The 22,846-nt window shown below is 48.1% G+C and overlaps 2 non-coding genes and 1 pseudogene across 2 annotated transcripts; all 3 read left to right on the forward strand.

Annotated features, from left to right (window-relative positions):
• The first annotated feature begins 297 nt into the window (after window positions 1-297).
• LOC115835809 lies at window positions 298-413 on the forward strand. Its single transcript, XR_004030818.1, has one exon. It is a non-coding gene; the product is annotated as a U5 spliceosomal RNA (small nuclear RNA).
• Window positions 414-1,098: 685 nt separating this feature from the next.
• On the forward strand, window positions 1,099-6,671 carry LOC100587516 (annotated as a pseudogene).
• Window positions 6,672-8,935: 2,264 nt separating this feature from the next.
• LOC115835808 lies at window positions 8,936-9,051 on the forward strand. The gene has a single exon (XR_004030817.1). It is a non-coding gene; the product is annotated as a U5 spliceosomal RNA (small nuclear RNA).
• The last annotated feature ends 13,795 nt before the right edge of the window (window positions 9,052-22,846 follow it).

Here is a 22,846-nt window from a genome sequence, read left to right on the forward strand (position 1 = left end):
GCCTCCGCTTCGCCCCCTAAAGGTTGCCCCAAGAGTACCGTGTGACTGCTAAGATATTTCCGGAGTCTAAAGACGATTATTCAGGTCTCATTTGCATACCCATAATACATTGCAAACAGTATTTTTTTCGGAAAAAAACAAATTTCTATATTGCTTGGCATTTCTAAGTGTGAGAATTTTACATGCAGAATTTTTTTGTATGAACTTTCTCAGGTAGTAACCCTTGGGATGAGTAGACACCATCAGTGTGCTAGGAATTGCAGTTACCCGAGAATTGAGTTACGTGAAACAAGTAATATACTCTAGTTTCTCTTCATTTGCGTATAAATCTTTCGCCTTTTACTAAAGATTTCCGTGGAGAGGAACAACTTGAGTGTTATTTCAATTTTTTGAGGCTTTGCTTTGGCAAGGCTATATGTATTAGTTCAATGACAGACTTGTTTTTTTTGTTTTATGTTAGTTGTTTTTTGTTCACAGATGTTTTTGATAGTATCGTGGTGTGTATTGAAACACTACCTGTAAATCTTATATGGTATAAACGTTGATACTTATTTAGGTGTTTCTTTATTCTTACGTACTGGTAGTTATTTCTGCGTGTGTTTATCTATATGCGGCTTGTATATTCATGCTTTTCAACTTTTTGTGATAGGCAGTTGATATACAAGTAGTACCTCCTCTGGGCCTCTGGGGTTTTTCTTTTAGTCAAGGCTGTTTGGAAGATGCGTGTTTTACTTGTAATGTAGAGTATTTAGTTCATTTTTTTTGCAGCACTGTCAGGTTGAAATACGATGTGAGGGCCAGGCGTGGTGGGCTCACGCCTGTAATCCCGGCACTTTGGGAGGCCGAGGCGGGCGGATCACGAGATCAGGAGATCAAGACCATCCTGGCTAATACTGTGAAACCCCGTCTCTACTAAAAATAAAAAAAAAAAAAAAATTAGCGGGGTGCCTGTAGTCCCAGCTACGCGGGAGGCTGAGGCAGGAAGATGGCGTGAACCCGGGAGGGAGCTTGCAATGAGCCGAGATTGCGCCACTGCACTCCAGCCTGGGCGACAGAGTGAGACACTGTCAAAAAAAAAAAAAAAAAAAAAAAAATACAATGCGAGGTATAGGTGGAATTTTTAATTTTAAAAGCCACATTAAATAGAATGGAAAAATCCAGTAATCCAAAATACTATCATTTGTGTATGTAATAATTATGAGATGTTTTACATTATTTTTTGCTTATACTGTAGTCCTTTCTTTGGTAGGTAGGGTTAATCTTATTTATTTTTTGAGACGGAGTTTTGCTCTTGTTGCCCAGGCTGGAGTGCAGTAGGGCGATCTCGGCTCACTGCAAGCTCCGCCTCCCAGGTTCACTCCTGGCCTAATCTTACATAAATAAGAGACTTAAATGCACTTTCTTATCAGCTCTTTCCTTTCTGCAAGCCATTATTTGTTGGAGTCACTGCTCTGTTCCAGAAGTTTCTTTGCTTTGCTTAGTATGACTCCAGCTTTTCATGCTACTTATTTTGGAGAAAGTTTAAAAATTTTCCACATCTAAAGGGTTCTGTATATGCAGTGCCCTTACGAAACGCCTGTGGGTAACCGAACTCCAGGACATTGCCAGCACATGCACTCCTGCCCCTTCCTGGCTGCAATCCTTTCTCTAGCCCATGAAGCCAGACACTAACCTGACTCTTCGGGTACCCTTTAAGACAGGGTCTTGTTCCGTTGTTCAGGCTGGGGTGCAGGGGCGCAATCATGGCTCACTGCAAGCTCCGCCTCCCAGGTTCAAGCGATTCTTCCTGCCTCAGCCTCCCGAGTAGCTGGGACTACAGGCGTGTGCCACCACACCTGGCTAATTTTTGGATTTTTAGTAGAGACAGGGTTTCACCATGTTGGCTAGGCTGGTCTTGAACTCCTGGCCTCAAGTGATCCACCCGCCTCAGCCTCCCAAAGTGCTGGGATTACAGGCAGGAGCCACCGCACCCAGCCTAAATTTTTAGTGATGTAACAGTTTTGAGTACAATGCACAAGATACCCATCCTTTGCATCTCTTTAAACTTATATTGTAAGTTATCAGAAGAAAGCTGTAGACATGATCTTTACAATGTGCAAGAGGTACATACATTTTCAAAATTCTTTTCGGATTTAAGGGAAGAAGATATTTGACGCCACGACCATAACGGGTGGGCCTTGTGGTCAGAACTGAGCACTAAATGGAAGTCGCACCGTCTTGTGGCCATCGCGGAGGCTGCGGCAGAAATGAGCAAGAAGTTCCAAGAATGGAGGTAACTCGTAATAGAAACTGAGACCTAGAGGCCCCCCACTTCCTTCCCTATAGGGAGAGTCTCTCTTTACCGAAAAATTTGAAAAGATTTAATGTTGCTTCTACAAGAGAACCTGCTTCTTGTAACTGTGGGCCCTGGCATCTGGTCACAACAAATAGAAACCAGAGAACAATGTACAAGAATGATTTAACGTGTATCTGTTAGTGTAGGCTGGCCACAAGTGGCTTACACCTGTAATCCCAGCACTTTGGGAGGGCGAGGCGGGAAGATCAGTGGAGACCAGGAGTTCAAGACCAGCCTGGCCAACATGGTGAAACCCCTTCTCTACTAAAAATACAAAAGTTAGCCAGGTGTGGTGGGGCGCGCCTGTAATAATCCCAGCTACTCGGGGGGCTGAGACAAGAGAATCACTTGAACCTGTGAGGCAGAGGTTGCAGTGAGCCGAGATTGTACCACTGCACTCCAGCCTGTGTGACAGAGTGAGCCTCTATCTAAAAAAACAAAAAACAAAAAACAGGAGAATCGCATGAACCCCGGAGGCGGAGGTTGTGAGCCCAGATCACGCCACTGCACTCCAGCAGTGTCTGTCTCAAAAGAAAAAAAAAAATTAAACAAATAAACAAAAGCCCCATTAATGTTAGTGTAGATTGATCAACACTATATGAGATTAGAGCAAAATCATTTGGTAATCCCATGAATGCATAAACATATTTGATAAATTTAAACATCTATCCATTTTTATATATAGTATATACATATATTTAATATATTTATATAATTTAATTTAATTTTACTTTTGATACAGAGTCTCGCTCTGTTGCCCAGGCTGGAGTGCAGTGGTGCAAGCTAGGTTTACTGCCACCTCCACCTCCCGGGCTCAAGTGATCCTCCCACCTCATCCTCCCAAGTAGTGGAGACTACAGGCTTGCCCCACCCTACCTGGCTAATTTTTGTATTTTTTTTGTAGGAACGAGGTTTCACCATGTTGGCCAGGCTGTCCTCGAACTCCTGGGCTCAAGCCATCCTTCAGCCTCGGCCTCCCAAAGTGCTGGGATTACAGGCATGAACCACCAAGCCCAGCTATGTTTTAATCTTATTACAATAGGAATAGATGGGAATCTGCTTAAAGTAGAATAACAACCAAAAACATCACTCATAACGAAGTGTTGTCAACTTTCCCTTTAGAGTCTGGAAGACGACAAAAATGACAGTATCACTGCTTCCATTCAATTTTTCACTAAGGGCCTTGCCAGGAAAGTAAAACAAGAAGTCAGGGAGAGGGAAAGGTATAACGAGTGAAAAAAGAAAAACAAAATTGTTATTCTCCATCCATATGATTATCTTCATAGAAGATCCAAAAGGATTTGGAAGTATACTGTTCAATATGGTAACCACTGGCCATATGTGGCTCTTGAGCATTTGAAATGTGGCCAGTCTGAATTGAGATGTACTGTAAGTATGAAATACACACTGGATTTTTTTTTTTTTTTTTTGAGACGGAGTCTCGCTCTTTCACCCAGGCTGGAGTGCAGTGGCACGATCTTGGCTCACTGCAACCTCTGCCTCCCGGGTTGAAGCAATTCTCCTGCCTCAGCCTCCCGAGTAGCTGGGACTACAGGAACATGCCACTGCGCCCCGCTAATTTTTGTATTTTTAGTAGAGAAAGTGTTTCACCATGTTGGCCAGGCTGATCTTGAACTCCTAACCTCAGGTGATCCACCCACCTCAGCCTCCCAAAGTGCTGGGATTACAGGTGTGAGCCACTGCGCCCGGCCAGTTATTTCTTAAATTAGCATGAATTGTTGCTGGAAATTGAAGTGCAAGCCACACCATAAGTAATGGATCAGGGCGAGTCCAAGCTTTGGATTCACAAGTTGTAGAAACTCCATGACCCTCTATGGAGGCTGGCATGGCTAAAAACAAGTTAACTTTCCTTTCAGTTCTTTTAAGAGCGAAAGCTATCCAGGACCCTTCCAGAGTAAAAGAACAAAGGCCAGCAGATGAATGTCCCCTAAAACACGGGAGTATGGAAACACTCTCCCCCAAGGCTCAATGCGGGGAGAGCTCAGTGTTCAGAGAACCCACCCCTTAGCCCCTTGCTAAATCCTATGAGGTGTAGCTATTACCGTCTGGTGAGAACTTTGCACGGGTTTAATTTCCCATTACTTTGTGACCTATAGCAAGCATGCAAGACTATCAAAACAAACGTACACTGCCTGGCACAGTTGACTCACACCTTTAGTCCCCACGTGTCTGGAATTAGTGGGTTCTTGGTCTCACTGATTTCAAGCATAGATCCGCGGACCCTCGCGGTGAGTGTTATAATTCCTAAAGGCGGCGTGTTCGGAGTTTCTTTCTTCTGGTAGGTTCGTGGTCTTGCTGGCTCAGGAGTGAAACTGCAAGACCTTCGCGGTGACTGTTACAGCTCTTAAGGTGGCACGTCCGGAGTTCTTCCCTCCTTCTAGTGGGTTACTTGTCTCACTAGCTTTAGGATTAGACACTGTAGGCCTTCAAGGTGAGGGTTATAGCTCAAAAGCGCAGCCTAAACCCCAAGGAGGGGGAAAAAAAACCACTGCAGAAGAGAACCCCACAGGGTTGCCATTGCTGGCTGGGCAGCCTGCTTTTATTCTCTTATCTGGCCCCACCCACATCCTGCTGATTGGTCCATTTTATAGAGAGCCGATTGGTCCGTTTTGACAGGGTGCTGATTGGGGCGTTTACAATCCCTGAGCTAGACACAAAAGTTCTCCATCTCCCCACTAGATTAGCTACATACAGAGTGTCCATTGGTGTATTTACAAACCCTGAGCTAGACACACAGTGCTGATTGGTGCATTTACAAACCTTGAGCTAGATACAGAGTGCTGATTGGTGTATTTACAATTCCTTAGCTAGATATAAAGATTCTCCAAGTCCCCACCAGACTCAGGACCCCAGCTAACTTCACCCGGTGGATCCTGCACGGGGGCCGCAGGTGAAGCTGCCTGCCGTTACCGCACCGTGCGCCCGCACTCCTCAGCCCTTGGGCGGTCAATGGGACTGGGCGCCGTGGAGCAGGGGGCGGCACTCGTCGGGGAGGCTCGGGCCGCGCAAGAACCCACGGTGGGTGGTGGGTGGCGGGTGGCGGGTGGCGGGTGGCGGGTGGCGGGCGGCGGGCGGCGGGCGGGGGGAGGCTCAGGCATTGCGAGCTGCAGGTCCCGAGCCCTGCACTGCGGGGAGGCCGCTAAGGCCCGGCGAGAAATCCACCGCAGCACCGGTGGGGGACCCGGCGCACCTTCCACAGCCACTGGCCCGGGTGCTAAGCCCCTTACTACCCGGGGCCAGCGGTTCCTGCCGTTCGCTCCGAGTGCGGCCCGCCAAGCCCACGGCCACCTGGAACTCTAGCTGGCCCGCAAGCGCAGTGTGCAGCCCCGGTTCCCGCCCGTGCCTCTCCCTCCACACCTCCCCACAGGCTGAGGGAGGCGGCTCCGGCCTTGGCCATCCCAGGAAGAGGCTCCCACAGTGCAGCGGCGGGCTGAAGGGCTCCTCAAGCGCGGCTGGAGTGGGCGCTGAGGCCGAGGATGCATGGAGAGCAAGCGAGGGCTGGCCCGCACGCTGTCACCTCTCACCAACGCTTTCAGAAGCAGGAGTGGGAGGATCCCTTGAGCCCACGAATTCAAGACCAGCATGGGCAACATATCTTTCAACATAGAGACCCCCATCGCTACAAAAAATTAAAAAATAAAATAAAATTAGCCCAATGTGGTGGCTTGCAGACTATAGTCCCAGATACTCGGGTGACTGAGGCAGGAGGATTGCTAGAGCTGAGGCAGGAGGTGCTTAAGCCCAGTAGTTTGAGGCTGCAGCGAGCTATGATTGCAGCCCTGCACTCCAGCCTGGGTGACAGAACCTGTATCAAAACAAAAACAAATAGGCATGGCTACAATAACCTTCCAGCAGTCAAGAAGATGACTTTCAGCCAGTACCCCTATAGCAACCTCTGCAAGGGCTTGGGGGCCTTGCTCTCAGAACAGGGCTTTCATCTTAAGAACAAGTTCCTGACCTACTTCCCCGGGAGGAGCACCGAGGATGGCCTCAAGCACGAGTATTTCTTCGAGATCGCCCCCTCCCCCACTGACCCCTCGATGTTCCCCACGTGGCCCGCAAAGAGTGAGCAGCAAGCAGTGTGTGAAGTGGAGCACCAGCACGCCCCCACCCGACCCGCGCCCCGCCAGGGAGGCCTGGGCTACAGCCAGCTGGGTGACGACCACCTGAAGGAGACTGGTTTCCACTTCACCATCACGAACCAGGGCGCCTCGGTCGCGGGCCCGGCTTCAGCCTCAAGTTCTGGCAAGGTCAGAGCCGACTCCAAGTCATGGGGAGGATTCAGCCCAAACCACGGGGCAGCTGCTGCGGCTGAGCTGCCTTGAGTCTCAGAACTCCTCATCTTTATTTTTGTGTTCCACATTTTGTTTTTGTATTCTGGTTTGTAAATTTGTGGAATTAAATCACATTTTCCTTGTTGTGGGAGGGAAAAACCAAGCAAGCAAACAAAACCAGATGGATGTTTGCTCACCAATGAGCCACATCAAAAGAAGCCGGTACAAAAGGCTACATGTTGTATGCTTCCTTTTATATGAAATGTCTGGAATGGGCCTATCAGAGACAAAGTAGATTAGTGGTTGCCAGAGGCTGGGTGAATGAGCAGGTGGGAAGTAACTTCTAATGGGTACTGTTTCATTTTTCGAAGTGGCAAAAACATTCTAACAGGGCGCGGTGGCTTACCTGTAATCTCAGCACTTTGGGAGGCCAAGGCGGGGAGATCACTTGAGGCTAGGAGTTCAAGACCAGCCTGGCCAACATGGTGAATCCCTGTCTCTACTAAAAATACAAAAATTATCTGGGCATGGTGGCAGGCGCCTATAGTCCCAGTTACTCGGGAGGCTGAGGCAGGAGAATCTCTTGAACCTGGGAGACGGAGGTTGCAGTGAGCCAAGATTGTGCCACTGCACTCCAGCCTGGGGAGCAGAGCAAGACTCCGTCTCAAAAAAAAGAGAAAAACAATAACAAACAGACCCAAAACAAAAAATTCTAAAATTACATTGTGGGGATGATTCTACAACTGTGAATATACTAAAAACCACTGGATTGTATACTTCATTTATTTTGAGACGGAGTCTCGCTCTGTCGCCCAAGCTGGAGTGAAGTGGCACAATCTCGGCTCACTGCAACCTCTGCCTCCCGAGTTCACGCCATTCTCCTGCCTCAGCCTCCCAAGTAGCTGGGACTACAGGCGCCTGCCACGACGCCTGGCTAATTTTTTTGTATTTTTAGTAAAGACGGGGTTTCACTGTGTTAGCCAGGATGGTCTTGATCTCCTGACCTGGTGATCCGCCCACCTCGGCCTCCTAAAGTGCTGGGATTACAGGCGTGAGCCACCGTGCCCGGCCGAATTGTATACTTTAAGTGGGTGGATTGCTTGGCTTTTAAATTATATCCAGTAAATCTATTTTTAAATGTATTAGACAAATTTGAATTACATGCATGTCAAATATGATTGACTTGCTAGCAAAGGAGCAGCAACGTGAAAAGTGTTGGTTCAGAGAAGGTGTGAAAGTCGGGAAATGAAATGTTTACACCAGCGGCTGTAAAAGTCTTAGAGCTGGCTGGGCGTGGTGGCTCAGGCCTGTAGTTCCAATTCTTTGGGAGGCCAAGATGGGAGGATTGCTTGTGGCCGGGAATTCCAGACCAGCCTGCACTGCTTTCCTTTCACTGGTTGTCCAGTGAGCACATTCCTTAGAAAGGAATTCCCTGTAGGCTGGTCAGAGCCGACAGTGTAGCTCTGAGGGGGAGAGGACAGCACTATTTTTAAAAATTATTATTTTTTGTAGAGATGGCAGGTCTGGAACTCTGGGCCTCAGGCGATCCTCCCGCCTAGGATAAGGAGACACGAGGTCTGAAACTGGAATAGCAAGATTGCATCCCCAACAGCAGCGTGGGGTCGGGCAGGAAACCTGAAACAGAGCGCGCAAGTTCCAATTTTAAACAGGACATTGCCAGGAATTCTCAAATGGCATACAAAATTCAGTATATCCCCGGAGTGCACGGTTAAAAATAACATCAGAACGCCCCTGTGTCGACCACACAGTTTAAAAAAACGGAAATTGTCAAACTTTTTAAGCCCCTGTGTGCCCTTCCCCAGTCACACCTCTCGCTCCTCACCGAAGGGAGGAACCACCATTCTGAATTCTGTGTCAATCATTTACTTGCCACTTTTTTCTCTTTCAATTTAATAGCAGTCTTTATTTAAAAGAAATCAAACTCATACGTACAAATACACAAAACAGAAAACCCGAGTCTCTGACCAGGAAAGCGTTATTTTCCAGCCAGCCAGTCTTCGGCTTCGCCCCCTAACGGTGACATAAGGCAGTCTGTGAAATGCTCCGTTCTGGAATCAAAAGATTGATCCGATTATTTGCATACCCATAATGCACTGCTCACAGTACAAATTTAAAACAGCAAAATCAAACATTTTTATTCTACGCATATCCTGTGAAGATTAGACTTCTGTTTAAACAGTATTCTTAGAATTTTTTCTAAGTATAGAAGCTTGGCATTAACTAGTCACCATCACTATACTAGGAGTTTCCGTTACTCGAGAGACGAGTTACGAAGTTACGGAACATACTCTGGTTTCTCTTCAGATCGTATAAATCTTTCGCCTTTTACTAAAGATTTCCGTGGAGAGGAACAACTCTGAGTCTTAAGCCAATTTTTTGAGGCCTTGTTTTGGCAAGGCTACATAAAACGGTTCAAAAAGTAGAAATTTGTATTTTCCGTGTGTGTACTAAGATTTGCTTTCTGGTTACACGTTTTGGGGAGTTAAGCTTATTCATGGTTTTCGGTTGTCTTTGTGAGTTCCTTAATCTTTCGTGCGTTTACGCTTTGTGTTTAAGTGCGAGTGATATTTCTTCTAATGAAGTTCTTTCACAGCAAGTTTGGAGTATTTATTTTGGTATCACCCGTGTTTTCCTAAGAAAGGTTCTTGTAAGTCTGCTGTCTGGCCGCAGTGGTTTGTGCCGGTAATCCCACCAATTCGGAGGCCAAGGTGGGGGGAGAATCACTTGAGGTCAGGAGTTTGAGATCAGCCTGGGCCAACATAGTGAAACACTGTCCCTACTAAAAATGCAAAAATTAGCCGGACTTGGTGGCGGGCGCCTGTAATCCCAGCTACTCGGGAGGCTAAGGCAGGTTAATTGCTTGAACGCGGGGGGCGGAGTTTGCAGTGATCCGAGATTGTGCCACTGCACTCCACCCTGGGCCACAGAGCTAGACTCCATCTTAAAAAAAAAAAAAAAAAAAAAATTGTACACTGTTTTCTTAGTCTTCTGAATCCTGTGTATATTTTGCATTTAGCACATTTCAATTAGGACTAGCTGCATTTCAAGCGCTCAATCGGCACAGGTGGCCAATGACTAATAATTGCCCTGCGCACTTCTGTTAGGTATAAAACGTTTGAACAGAGCAGTGTATAGATCCGTTCTCCCTTCCTGTAGGTTTTGGGGTTTTGCCAGATTTTGGCCATTGGAACTCCTTTTTTTTTTTTTTGAGACGGAGTCTCGCTGTCTCCCAGGCTGGAGTGCAGTGGCGCGATCTCGGCTCACCGCAAGCTCTGTCTCCCGAGTTCACGCCATTCTCCTGCCTCAGCCTCCTGAGTAGCTGGGACTACAGGCGCCTGCCTCCACGCCCAGCTATTTTTTTGTATTTTTAGTGGAGACGGGGTTTCACCGTGTTAGCCAGGATGGTCTCGATCTCCTGACCTTGTGATCCACCCGCCTCGGCCTCCCAAAGTGCTGGGATTACAGGCGTGAGCCACCGCGCCCGGCCGGCCATTGGAACTCCTTGAACCTGTGCAAGACTTTATTTCCTTAAAGTGTGGAATGGAATGGCTGGGTCTTAGGGCAGGTAGGTACCTGCATAATAATTTTTCCCCAAATTATGTACTTATTTGCATTTCCACAAATGGCCTATTATATTCCCATTGCTTCTCACCCTTACTGGCTTTGAAATGCTCAGAAGTTGCCGGGCGTGATGGCTCACCCCTGTAATCCCAGCACTTTAGGAGGCCAAGGCAGGCGGATCACCTGAGGTCAGGAGTTCGAGACCAGCCTGCCCAATATGGCGAAACCCCGTCTTTACTAAAAATACAAAAAATTAGCCGGGCATGATGGCAGGTGCCTGTAATCCCAGCCACTCGGGAGGCTGAGGCAGAAGAATCCCTTGAACCTGGGAGGCAGAGGTTGCAGTGAGCCGAGATCGTACCCCTGCACTCCAGCCCAGGCAACAAGAGTGAAGCTCCATGTCAAAAAAAAAAGTAAAAAAAAGAAATGCTCGGAAGTTAATCTTTGTCCATCTGGTAGTTATGAAATTGTAACTTGTAGTGGTTTTTAAACGTTATTTTATTTTTTTGAGACAGGGTCTTGCTTTATCACACAGGCTGGAGTGCAGTGGCATGATATCCTCTCACTGCAGCCTAAACTTCCTGATTCAAGTGATCCCACCCCAGTCTCCCAAGCAGCTGGGACTGCAGGCGTGCACCACCACCCCGGCTGATTTTTTTTTTTAATTTTATTTTGTTTTTATGCTTTTTGTAGAGACAGGATTTCTCCATGTTGCCCAGGCTGAACTGCTCTGGATCTTCTGAGCTCAAGTTATCCTCCCACCTCAACCTGCCAAAATGCTGGGATTACAGGTGTGTGCCATTTTGCCTGGCTTTTTTTTTTTTTTTTCCCTTGCAAATGTCTAATCTGCCAGCATTATAGTAGTTTTAATGTACATCTCCCTAATTACTAATGAGGTTGAACATCTTTTCAAAGATTTTTTTAGCCATTCATGGTTTCTCCTGTAAAATGCCTGTTTGTGCCTTTTGCCCGTTTTTTTCTTAGATGGTGAATCTTTTTCTTAGTGGGTATAGTGGTTTTTTACACAGCTTCTAGACTTCAGAAACTTTAAATAGTAATTCTTTGTTGGTTATGTGGTGCAATTACCTTCTCCCAGTTTACAGCTTCTCTTTTTGCTCTTACAGAGTCTCTCGGCGACTGGTTTTAATGTCAGATTGATTTGGTTTTTTTTTTCTTCATTCTCATTTGTACTTTTGTGTGTTTTGTTTAATAAACAACTCACCATCTCAAATTATTAAATAATAATCTATATCTTTTTAAGTGATGTCTTTCTTTTTTTTTTTTTTTTTTTTTTTTGAGACGGAGTCTTGCTCTGTCGCCCAGGCTGGAGTGCAGTGGTGCAATCTCGGCTCACTGCAAGCTCCGCTTCCCGGGTTCACGCCATTCTCCTGCCTCAGCCTCTCCGAGTAGCTGGGACTACAGGTGCCCACCACCACGCCCGGCTAATTTTTTGTATTTTTAGTAGAGACGGGGTTTCATCGTGGTCTCGATCTCCTGACCTCGTGATCCGCCCGCCTCGGCCTCCCAAAGTGCTGGGATTACAAGCGTGAGCCACTGCGCCCGGCTAAGTGATGTCTTTCATATTAAGTCCTTGATTCCTCTGGAATTGAGTTTTTATGTACAGCGTGAAGTGTGAATCTGGTGTTATTTTTCCCCTGGAAATGATTGGCAATTGTCCAGCACTGTGTATTGACTTGGTACCTCCTTTCCCTAGGGATATGCAGTGACATGTGTCCATGGGTCTGTTTGTCTAACCTTGAGCCAATATTGCACATCCTAATTAGTATAAGTTTATAATAAGACTTAAAATCTGGTGGATGTCATCTCTCTACTTGGTTTTCTTTTTAGTAGTAACTTGGCTATACTTTCTTCTTCCAAAAATGTTTAGAATTGTCTTCTCGATTTCCATTAAAATCCCTATTGCGTCTGAATTAAATCTATAGATTGATTAGGGAGAATTGAATCTTTATATTATTAATGGACATGATTTGTGTCTCCATATGTTTAGATCTTCATTATTTTTTTATTTTTTATTTTTTCGAGACAGAGTCTCACTCTGTCGCCCAGGCTGGAGTGCAGTGGTGCGATCTTGGCTCACTGCAACCTCTGCCTCCCAGGTTCAGGTGATTCTCCTGCCTCAGCCTCCCAAGTAGATGGGATTACAGGTGCCTGCCACCACACCTAGAAAATTTTTGTATTTTTAGCAGAAACGGGGTTTCACCATGTTGGCCAGGATGGTATCGAACTCTTGACCTCATGATTTGCCCTCCTCAGCTTCCCAAAGTGCTGGGATTACAGGCGTGAGCCACCGCACTCAGGTCTTCATCATCTTTCAGTAAAGTGTTATAATTTTTCTACTAAAAATCTCACACTTTTTGGCTGGGCACGGTGGCTCACGCTTGTAATCCCAGCACTTTGGGAGGCCGAGGCGGGCGGATCATGAGGTCAGGATATCGAGGCCACGGTGAAACCCCGTCTCTACTAAAAAATACAAAAAATTAGCCGGGCATGGTGGCAGGCGCCTGTAGTCCCAGCTACTCGGGAGGCTGAGGCAGGAGAATGGCGTGAACCCGGGAGGCGGAGCTTGCAGTGAGCCGAGATTGCGCCACTGCACTCCAGCCTGGGCGACAGAGCTAGACTCCGTCTCAAAAAAAAAAAAAAAAAAAAAAACTCATACTTTTTATTAATTTCTAAAATAACATCTCCTAACTGTACACTGCGGTTGTATAGAAATTCAGTGAACCTGTATGGGATCTTATATCTGGCAACCTTACTTGATTTATTAACTCTAATCTATGTGTAGATTATTTTCAGTTTTCTGCCTATATAATCTTATTATCTGGGGATATTTTTTCAATTTTTCCTTTCTAATATTTATAATTATTTTATTTATTTATTTATTTTTGAGAAGGAGTCTTACTCTGTCATCCAGGCTGCAGTGCAATGACGCAGTCTTGGCTCACACAACCTCCGCCTCCCGGGTTCAAGTGATTCTCGTGCCTCAGCCTGTGGAGTAGCTGGGATTACAGGCGCACCCCATCACATCCAACTAATTTTTGTATTTTAGTAGAGATGGGGTTTCACCATGTTGGCCAGGCTGGTCTCGAACTCCTGACCTCAAGTGATCTGCCCACTTCAGCCTCCCAAAGTGTTGGGATTACAGGCGTGAGCCACTACTCACGGCCTCAATTTAGTCTTGTATGTAGGACTTTTCTTTTTTTTCTTGAGACAGGGTCTCCCTCTATCAACCAGGCTGCAGTACAGTGGTGTAATCATGGCTGACTGCAGCTTCTACCTATCAGGCTCAAGTGATCCTCCTACTTCAGCTTCCTGAGTAGCTGGGACTACGGGCATGCACCACCATGCCCAGCTATTTGAATTTTTTTGTAGAAACAAAGTCTCACCATGTTGCCCTTGCTCTTGCCTCAGCCTCCAGAGTAGCTGGGATCACAGGCATGTGCCACCATCCTCCCGTGGCTAACACTAATTCACCTAGGAGCTATTCACACTCCTTCCCTTCTTCCCTCCATACTGGGGGTAATTTTTGTATTTTAGTAGAGACAGGGTTTCACCATGTTGGCCATGCTGGTTTCGAAATCCTGACCTCAAGTAATCCACCTGCCTCGGCCTTCCAAAGTGCTGGGATTACAGGTGCGAGCCACTGCACCCAGCCTGAGGCCAACATGGTGTAACCCTGTCTCTTCTAAAAGTACAAAAATTAGCTGGGGGTGGTGGCAGGCACCTGTAACCCCAGCACTTTGGAAGGCAGATCGAGGCTGGAGGATTTCTTGAGTCCAGGAGTTCAAGACCTAGCTTGGGTAACCTGGTGAAACCAGTCTCTACAAGAAATTAGCCAGGCATGGTGGCAGGTGCCTGTAATCCCAGTTACTCGGGAGGCTTAGGCACAAGGATCGCTGGAGCCCCGGAGGTGGAGGTTGCAGTAAGCTGAGATCATGCCACTGTACTCCAGCCTAGGTGACAGAGGGAGACCTGTCTCAAAAAAAAGAAAGAAAGAAAGAAAGAAAGAAATCAGGCCAGTTGCATGGCTCATGCCTATAATCCCAGCACTTTGGGAGGCCGAGGCAGGCAGATCATGAGGTCAAGAGTTCGAGACCAGCCTGACCAACATGGTGAACCCCGTCTCTACTAAAAATACAAAAATTAGCCAGGCGAGGTGGTGCCTGACTGCAATCCCAGCTACTCAGGAGGATGAGGCAGGAGAATCACTTGAACCCGGGAGGCAAAGGTTGCAATGAGCCGATATCACGCCACTGCACTCCAGCCTGGGCGACAGAGCGAGACTTCGTCTCAAAAAAAAAAAAAAAAAAAAAAAAAAGGCCGGGCACGATGGCTCACACCTGTAATCCCAGCACTTTGGGAGGCCGAGGCGGGCGGATCACGAGGTCAGGAGATCGAGACCATCCTGGCTAACAGGGTGAAACCCCGTCTCTACTAAAAATACAAAAAATTAGCCAGGCGAGGTGGCGGGCGCCTGTAGTCCCAGTTACGCAGGAGGCTGAGGCAGGAGAATGGCGTGAACCCCGGGGGGCGGAGCCTGCAGTGAGCCGAGATCGCGCCACTGCACTCCAGCCTGGGTGACAGAGCAAGACTCCGTCTCAAAAAAAAAAAAAGAAAAAGAAAAAGAAAAGAAGTGGCTCACGCCTGTAATCTCAGCACTTTGGGAGCCCAAGGTGGGCAGATCACTGAGCCCAGGAGTTTGAGACCAGCCTACATGGCAAAATCTTGTCTCTACAAAAAACCAAACCAAAACAAAACAAAAAAAAATTTGCCAGATGTGATGGTGCATCCCTATAGTCCCAGCTACTGAGGAGGCTGAGGTGGGAGATCACCTGAGCCCGGGGAGGTCGAGGCTGCAGTGAGCCATGATCACACTACTGCACTCCAGCCCGGGTGATAGAGTGAGTCCCTGTCTCAAAAAAAATAAATAAATAAAAGAAGAAGAAGAAAAAAAGAAAAAAGAAAAGAAAGTCTCACTATGTTGCCCAGGCTGGTCTCAAACTTATGGGCTCAAGTGATCCTTCCACCTCAGCCTCCCAAAGTGCTGGGAGGTGTGAGCCACTGCATCCAACCATTTTTCTCTTTTTTTTTTTAACAATGGAAAGAAAGTTTTTGCCATGTTGTTTCCCCAGGGTGGGAGGCTGTGGGAGAAGAAAACCCATGATTTTAAAAAGCAGAAAAAAAGCCACGGGACTTCCACCTCCTCCCTGTGGCACCTGGAAGCAGTTTTGGTGCCACTCAGAGCCTATTTCATCATCAGGGAAAGCAGGTCTTGTGCTGATGCCCGTCTGGGTGGCTGTTGGGGACTGACTGACAGAACATGCCTGGGAAGCCTGGGCCATTGGTTAACTGTCACCTCAGCAGGCAAGGAAGGCTTAGTGGGGACCTGGCTGTGGACTCTGGGGACTTCCCCTTCGTGGGAGATGCATACCCAGGAGTCTGCACCCCTTTGTTGCCCCCTACCACCCTCACCCCATTTCCCAGTGGCTCCAGAGTAGATGCTCCCTGCAAGATTTTCCAGCCCAAGGGGACAGCCTGGAAACATGGCTTAGATCACCTTTATTGGTTTCCAGCAAATTAAAATTTATCTCTCAGAGAGGAAATGAGGGGCTGGTTTTTTTTTTTTTTTTTTCTTTTTTCCTTTCTCCTTCTTAATGGGCCCTGATGAAGGAAATGAATGCGGGGAAGGGATCAGAAATACGATCCACCACTCGCCGGCACAGAAAGGTCAGGGGGCTCCCTGCGCCCTTAGACGGGCAGCTGGGCACAGTATATTTTATTATATAATTAACCTTGACCCTTCTGGGTTCAAAGAGAGAGATTAGTTAGAAATAAATCAATAGTCTGGTCTGGTCACTTCAAAGGCCACAGAACACGCTGGAAAATTCCACATTGGCTCAGTGTGTAAATTGAAATAGGCTATGCAATGCTTTTTTAAAGGTGGGAGGGGGCTTTCGGTCTAAAATTGAAATTAATTGTGTATCCGCTTCCTTTAATCAGGCAATCAGGAGTCTTTATTGTGTATCTTGTGGGGGTTGGGGGGAGGCCTGGAGACAGCATTGTGACCTCCGAGTGACCGCTGCGCCAGGCTCCAGGACAACAGGCATCTCTTCAAGCCTAGGGAGCACCTCCCTCTGGTAGCAGTGTGCGGTCATTTACTGGACGTCTGGAATTCTCCGAATCACCCAACCATCACCATCGCAATACATGGCATTTATTGAGTGCTTACTTTACACCAGGTGCCAAGGATTTTCCAGTTATTTTCTCATTTGATCCTCATAACAACCCAATTAGATAAGCACCATTATTATCTCTATTACCAATGAGGAAATTGAGCTTCAGTGTGGCTGAAGATACAGAGCCACTCTGAGGTTTTCTCTTTTTTTTTTTTTCTTTTTGAGACAGAGTCTCACTCTGTTGTCCGGGCTGGAGTGCAGTGGTGCCATCTTGGCTCACTGCAACCTCCGCTTCCTGGGTTCAAGCGATTCTCCTGCCTCAGTCTCCTGAGTAGCTGAGATCATAGGTGACTGCCACCACGTCCAGCTAATGTTTGTATTTTTAGTAGAGACGGGGTTTCACCATGTTATGCAGGCTAGTCTCAAACTCCTGAACTCAAATGATCCACCCACCTCGGTCTCCCCAAGTGCTGGGATTACAGGTGTGAGCCAGTGCACCGGGCCAAGGATTCCTTTTTTTTTTTTTTTTTTTTTTTTTTTTTGAGACGGAGTCTCACTCCATTGCTGGGCTGGAGTGCAGTGATGCAATCTCGGCTCACTGCAACCTCTGCCTCCTGGGTTCAAGCGATTCTTCTGCCTCAGCCTCCCGAGTAGCTGGGACTACAGGCGTGCGCCACCACTCCTAGCTAATTTTTGTATTTTTAGTAGAGACGGGGTTTCACCATGTTGGCCAGGATGGTCTCGATCTCTTGACCTTGTGATTCGCCCGCCTTGGCCTCCCAGAGTGCTGGGATTACAGACGTGAGCCACTGTGCCCAGCCAAGGATTACGTTTTCTTTTTTTTTTCTTTTTGAGGCCGAGTCTTGCTCTGTCACCCAGGCTGGAGTGCAGTGGTGCGATTTCGGCTCACTGCAAGCTCTGCCTCCCGGGTTCACGCCATTCTGCTGCCTCAGCCTCCTGAGTAGCTGGGACTACTAGGCGCCCGCTACCACGCCCGGCTAATTTTTTGTAATTTTTTTAGTAGAGACGGGGTTTCGCTGTGTTAGCCAGGATGGTCTCGATCCCCTGACCTCGTAATCCACCCACCTTGGCCTCCCAAAGTGCTGAGATTACAGGCTTGAGCCACTGCGGCGGCCTCTTTTTTTTTTTTTTTCGAGTTGGAATTTCGCTCTTATCCCCCAGGCTGGAGTGCAATGGCGCGATCTCGGATCACCGCAACCTCTGCCTCCCAGGTTCAAGCGATTCTCCTACCTCACTCTCCCAAGTAGCTGGGACTACAGGCATGCGCCACCATGCCCAACTAATTTTGTATTTTTAGTAGAGTTGGGGGTTTCTCCATCTTGGTCAGGCTGGTCTTGAACTCCCGACCTCAGGTGATTCACGTGCCTGGGCCTCCCAAAGTGCTGGGATTACAGGTGTGAGCCACTGTGCCTGGCAAGGATTACGTTTTCTAAGGACAGGTGTGGTGTCTTTACCTCTTTATGACCCATCAGTGCCGCCGTGGAGTAGCATTAAGAGCCTTAAGTGGCTCTAGCTGGAGAGGAACAAGGAAGACATCACGAGGAGCTGTGTTTGTCGGGATCTGGAGAGAAGGGGTAGTGGGAAAGAGTGGTTCCAGGCTGAAGTAACAGCCTGCAGAGAGGCCGGGAGGCAGCGCTATGCATGGCGTATCCGGGAGAAGCCAGGAGCCGAGCTTGGCGGCTTGTACCTGATGATAGGAGCAAAAAATTAGGGTCTGCTCTAATTAATAACAACAACAGCAAGCACAGAACTCAGTGCTTCATGCATCCTGACTCTCTTACTACTCACAACCTATGAGGTAGGTGCTCTCCTTATCCATAGTTTACAGAGGAGGAGATAGTGGCACCAGAGGCCAAGGATGCCACTTGGTCACACAACTGAACCGTGGGGAGCAGGGATTGCAGTCCTGAGCCCACACTCTTTTTTGAGACCGAGTCTGGCTTTGTTGCCCAGGCTGGAGTGCAGTGGCGTGATCTCAGCTCACTGTAACCTCTCCCTCTTGGGTTCACGCCATTCTCGTGCCTCAGCCTCCTGAGTAGCTGGGACTACAGGCGCCCACCACCACTCCCAGCTAATTTTTTGTATTTTTAGTAGAGACGGGGTTTCACCACGTTAGCCAGGATGGTTTCAATCTCCTGACCTCGTGATCCGCCCGCCTCGGCCTCCCAAAGTGCTGGGATTACAGGCATGAGCCACCACGCCCGGCCGAGCCCACGCTTTTAACCACTGGGCTACGCTGCCTTTTGTGAGGGGACCTTGATTGCTAGGCCAAAGGCACTGGACTCCTCTGGGAGCAGTGTGGAACTGTGGTAGGTTACAGACCCAGCCTGCATTTTAGGATGTGCCCAACCTCCTCAACCGTCCCACTCAGGGAGGGAGGGGGCCCAACATTCCTGGGTCTCTTCTCACTCTTCAAAAAGAAAATCTCCCTTTTAGTTAATTTAGACCGCCGCCCCTCCTGCCCCACCGCCCCTGACTGGGCTCCCCGTCGTCTTTTCCTCCATACATAGATGTAAGTTAACAGCATGGGCTTCGAACAAGGAGTCTGAGGTTCCAGCCCCAGCTCCACCACCTCCCTTCTCGGAGCCTTGGTTTCCTCATCTCAGATGGGAGGATGACAGCAAGGCCCAGCTCTACCCACTGCACGGCTGTGAGAGACGCACATGAGGTGATAACGGAGGTGTCTACAAAATGCCCTAAGAAGCCGGGCGCGGTGGCTCATGCCTGTAATCCCAGGCCTTTGGGAGGCCGAGGTGGGGTGGATCACCTGAGGTCAGGAGTTCGAGACCAGCCTGACCAATAAGGTGAAACTCTGTCTCTACTAAAAATGCAAAAATTAGCCGGGCATGGTGGCACGCGCCTGTAGTCCCAGCTACTCGGGAGGCTGAGACAGGAGAATTGCTTGAACCCGGGAGGCAGAGGGTGCAGTGAGCCAAGATTGCACCATTGCACTCCAGCCTGGGCGACGGAGCAAGACTCCGTCTAAAAACAAACAAATGCCATAAGATGTAATAACTAGCTGGGTGCCATAGCTCATGCCTGTAATCCCAGCACTTTGGGAGGCCGAGGCAGCTGGATCACTTGAGCTCAGGGGTTGGAGACCAGCCTGGCCAACATGGCGAAACCCTGTCTCTACTAAAAGTACAAAAAAATATGGCCGGGCGTGGTGGTTCACGCCTGTAATCCCAGTACTTTGGGAGGCAGAGGCAGGCAGATCACTCGAGGCCAGTAGTTTGAGACCAGCCTGGCCAACACGGGGAAATCCCATCTCTTCCAAAAAATACCAGAATTAGCCAGGTGTGGTGGTGGTGCACACCTGTAGTCTCAGCTACTCAGCAGGCTGAGGCAGAAGAATTACATGAACCTGGGAGGCGGAGGTTGCAGTGAGCCGAGATTGTACCACTGCACTTCAGCCTGGGTAACAGAGTGAGACCCCGTCTCAAAAAAAAAAAAAAAAAAAAATAGGCCAGGCGTGGTGGCTCATGCCTGTAATCGCAGCACTTTGGGAGGCTGAGGTGGGTGGATCACCTGAGGTCAGGAGTTCGAGACCAGCCTGGCCAACATGGTGACCCCTCATCTCTACAAAAAATACAAAATTAGCCCGGTGTCGTGGCACATGCCTGTTGTTCCAGCTACTTGGGAGGCTGATACAGGAGAATCACTTGAACCCGGAAGGCAGAGGATGCAGTGAGCCGAGGTCACGCCTCTGCACTCCAGTCTGGGTGAGACAGAGCAAGACTCCATCTCATAAATAAATAAAAATACAATACAGGCCGGGTACAGTGGCTCAGGCCTATAATCCTAGCACTTTGGGAAGTCGAGGTGGGCAGATCACCTAAGGTCAGGTGTTCGAGACCAGTCTGGCCAACATGGTGAAACCCGTCTCTACTAAAAAAATACAAAAATTAGCCAAGTGTGGTGGTGGGCACCTGTAATCCCAGCTACTCAGGAGGATGAGACAGGAGAATCGCTTGAACCCACAAGGCAGAGGTTGCAGTGAGCTGAGATTGCATGACTGTACTCCAGCCTGGGTGACACAGTGAGACTCCGTCTCAAAACAAACAAAACAAAACAAAAACAGTACAATACAATAATAAAAAAAAAAATAGGCTGGTTGCAGTGGCTCACGTCTGTAATCCCAGCACTCTGAGACGTGGGCGAATCACTTGAGGTCAGGAGTTTGAAACCAGCCTGGCCAACATGGTGGCTACTAAAAATACAAACATTAGCCAGGCGTGGTGGTGGGTGCCTGTAATTCCAGCTACTTGGGAGGTTGAGGTAGGAGAATTGCTTGAGCCAGGGAGGCAGACGTTTCAGTGAGCCAAGATCGCGCCACTGCACTCCAGCCTGCATGACAGGATGCTACTTCTGTAATAACAGAAGTAGCATCATTATCATTGAGAGGACTCCATAGGGGCTCCTTCCCTTCCCTGAGGAAACTCTAGGCTATCTGACCCTCTCAATGACTTCCTGTCAACCTGGAAACCATGTAAGGCTTTCTTCAGACACATCAACCCCACAAAAAGCATATGCTCTAGAAATTTAGTGGTCATTCATATATTTATTGACCATCTGTTAGGTGGCAGGCCCCATGCAGCAAATGGAAGCCTTGGGCCTGCTCAGTGAGTTCCCCGTGCACTTGCACACCTCCCAAGCTTTGCTCATGCTGTGCCTGCAGCCTTGGATGCCCTTTCCCCTGTTTCCACTCCTTCTTTTCAAAGCCTTCCTTAATCCAGCACTTCAGGATCATTTCCTTCCGTTTCTACAATGTGCTGCCGGTACTCACCCACATAAGTATTTGAATAGATTGCAGTTATTTGTATTCAAGCCTATAGATTGTCAGCTCACTGAAGGTCTGTCTCTCTCCTATGGGGCCCAGCGCATCTTAATCGCTGGGCTCAATTAGTCACTGGTAGGGATCAGGCCTCTGTTCCCGTGGCTGTAATCCTTGTTAATTCCACTGGGTGGCAGCAAAGTCCCCCAGTCACAGCCCTCCCAGGAGCGCAGCTTCCAGGCTGCAATGCTTGGAACCAGAGGCTCCCTGGGCTCCAGGGAGGCCAGGCCAGCTGCAGGAGGCCCCTCAAGCCCGCCCGCCCTCCCGCCCTCCCTCCCTCCCTTCCTTCCTCCCTTCCTTCCTTCCCCTCCTTCCTTCCTTCCTTCCTTTCCTTCCTTTCTTCTTCTTCTTCTTCTTCCTCTTCCTCTTCCCCTCCTCCTCCTCCCTCCTCCTCCTTCTCTTCTTCCTCCTCCTCTTCCTCCTCTTTCTCCTCCTCTTCCTCCTCCTCCTTCTCCTTCTCCTCCTCCTTTTTTTTTGAGACAGAGTTTTGCACTTGTCGCCCAGGCTGGAGTGCAGTGGCGCGATCTTGACTCACTGCAACCTCTGCCTCCTGGGTTCAAACAATTCTCCTGCCTCAGCCTCCCAAGTAGCTGGGATTATAGGCGCCTGCCACTGCGCCCGGCTAATTTTTGTATTTTTAGTAGAGACGGGGTTTCACCATGTTCACCAGGCTGGTCTCAAACTCCTGACCTTGTGATCCACCCGCCTCGGCCTCCCAAAGTGCTGGGATTACAGGTGTGAGCCACTGCACCTGGGTGCTTGCTTTCTTCTTTATCCCGCTCCCCTTTCCCTGGCATTCCTCTCCCCACCTCCCCCCAGCTTAGGGTTGCTTTGCCCTGCCTGCTCCAGTTTCTCTGCCTATTACAATGGGATCATTTGAACACTTAAACTGTGCACTTCACTTACATGAACTCAGTGAATCCTCTCAACCTCTTTTTTTTTTTTTTTTTTAATAACAGCTCTATCAAGGTATAATTCACGTTCCATGCAATTTGCCATTTAGGTGAACAATTCAATGGTTTTTAGTATATTCAGGATTGTGCAACTATCATTACAATTTTAGGATACTTTCATCACCCTCAAAAGAAACCCTGTACCCATTAGCTGTCATTCCCCATTTTCTCCCAACCCCTAGCCCCCATCAATCTGCTTTTGGTCTCTATAGACTTGCCAGTTCTGGACATATCCTATAAATGGAATTGTACAATATGTGGGCCTTTGAGACTGGCTTCTTTCACTTAGTACCTGTGTAATGTTTTCCAGGTTCATCGATGTTGCAGCACATATTCGTTTCATTTCAGTATTTTTTTTATCTGCTAAATAATATCTCATTGTGTGGATTGACCACATTTTGTTTCAGCATTCATCAGCTGATGGGCAGTTGTTTCTGCCTTTTATCTACCATGGCTAATGCTGCTGTGAACATCAATGTACAAATTTTTGTGCAAGCATATGTTTTCTTTTTTCTTTTTCTTTTTTTTTTTTTTTTTTGAGATGGAGTCACTCTATCACACAGGCTGGACTGCAATGGTGTGATCTGGGCTCACTGCAACCTCCGCCTCCCAGGTTCAAGCGATTCTCCTGC

Source organism: Nomascus leucogenys, chromosome 6 (assembly GCF_006542625.1).
Source record: "Nomascus leucogenys isolate Asia chromosome 6, Asia_NLE_v1, whole genome shotgun sequence".
Lineage (NCBI taxonomy): Eukaryota > Metazoa > Chordata > Mammalia > Primates > Hylobatidae > Nomascus > Nomascus leucogenys.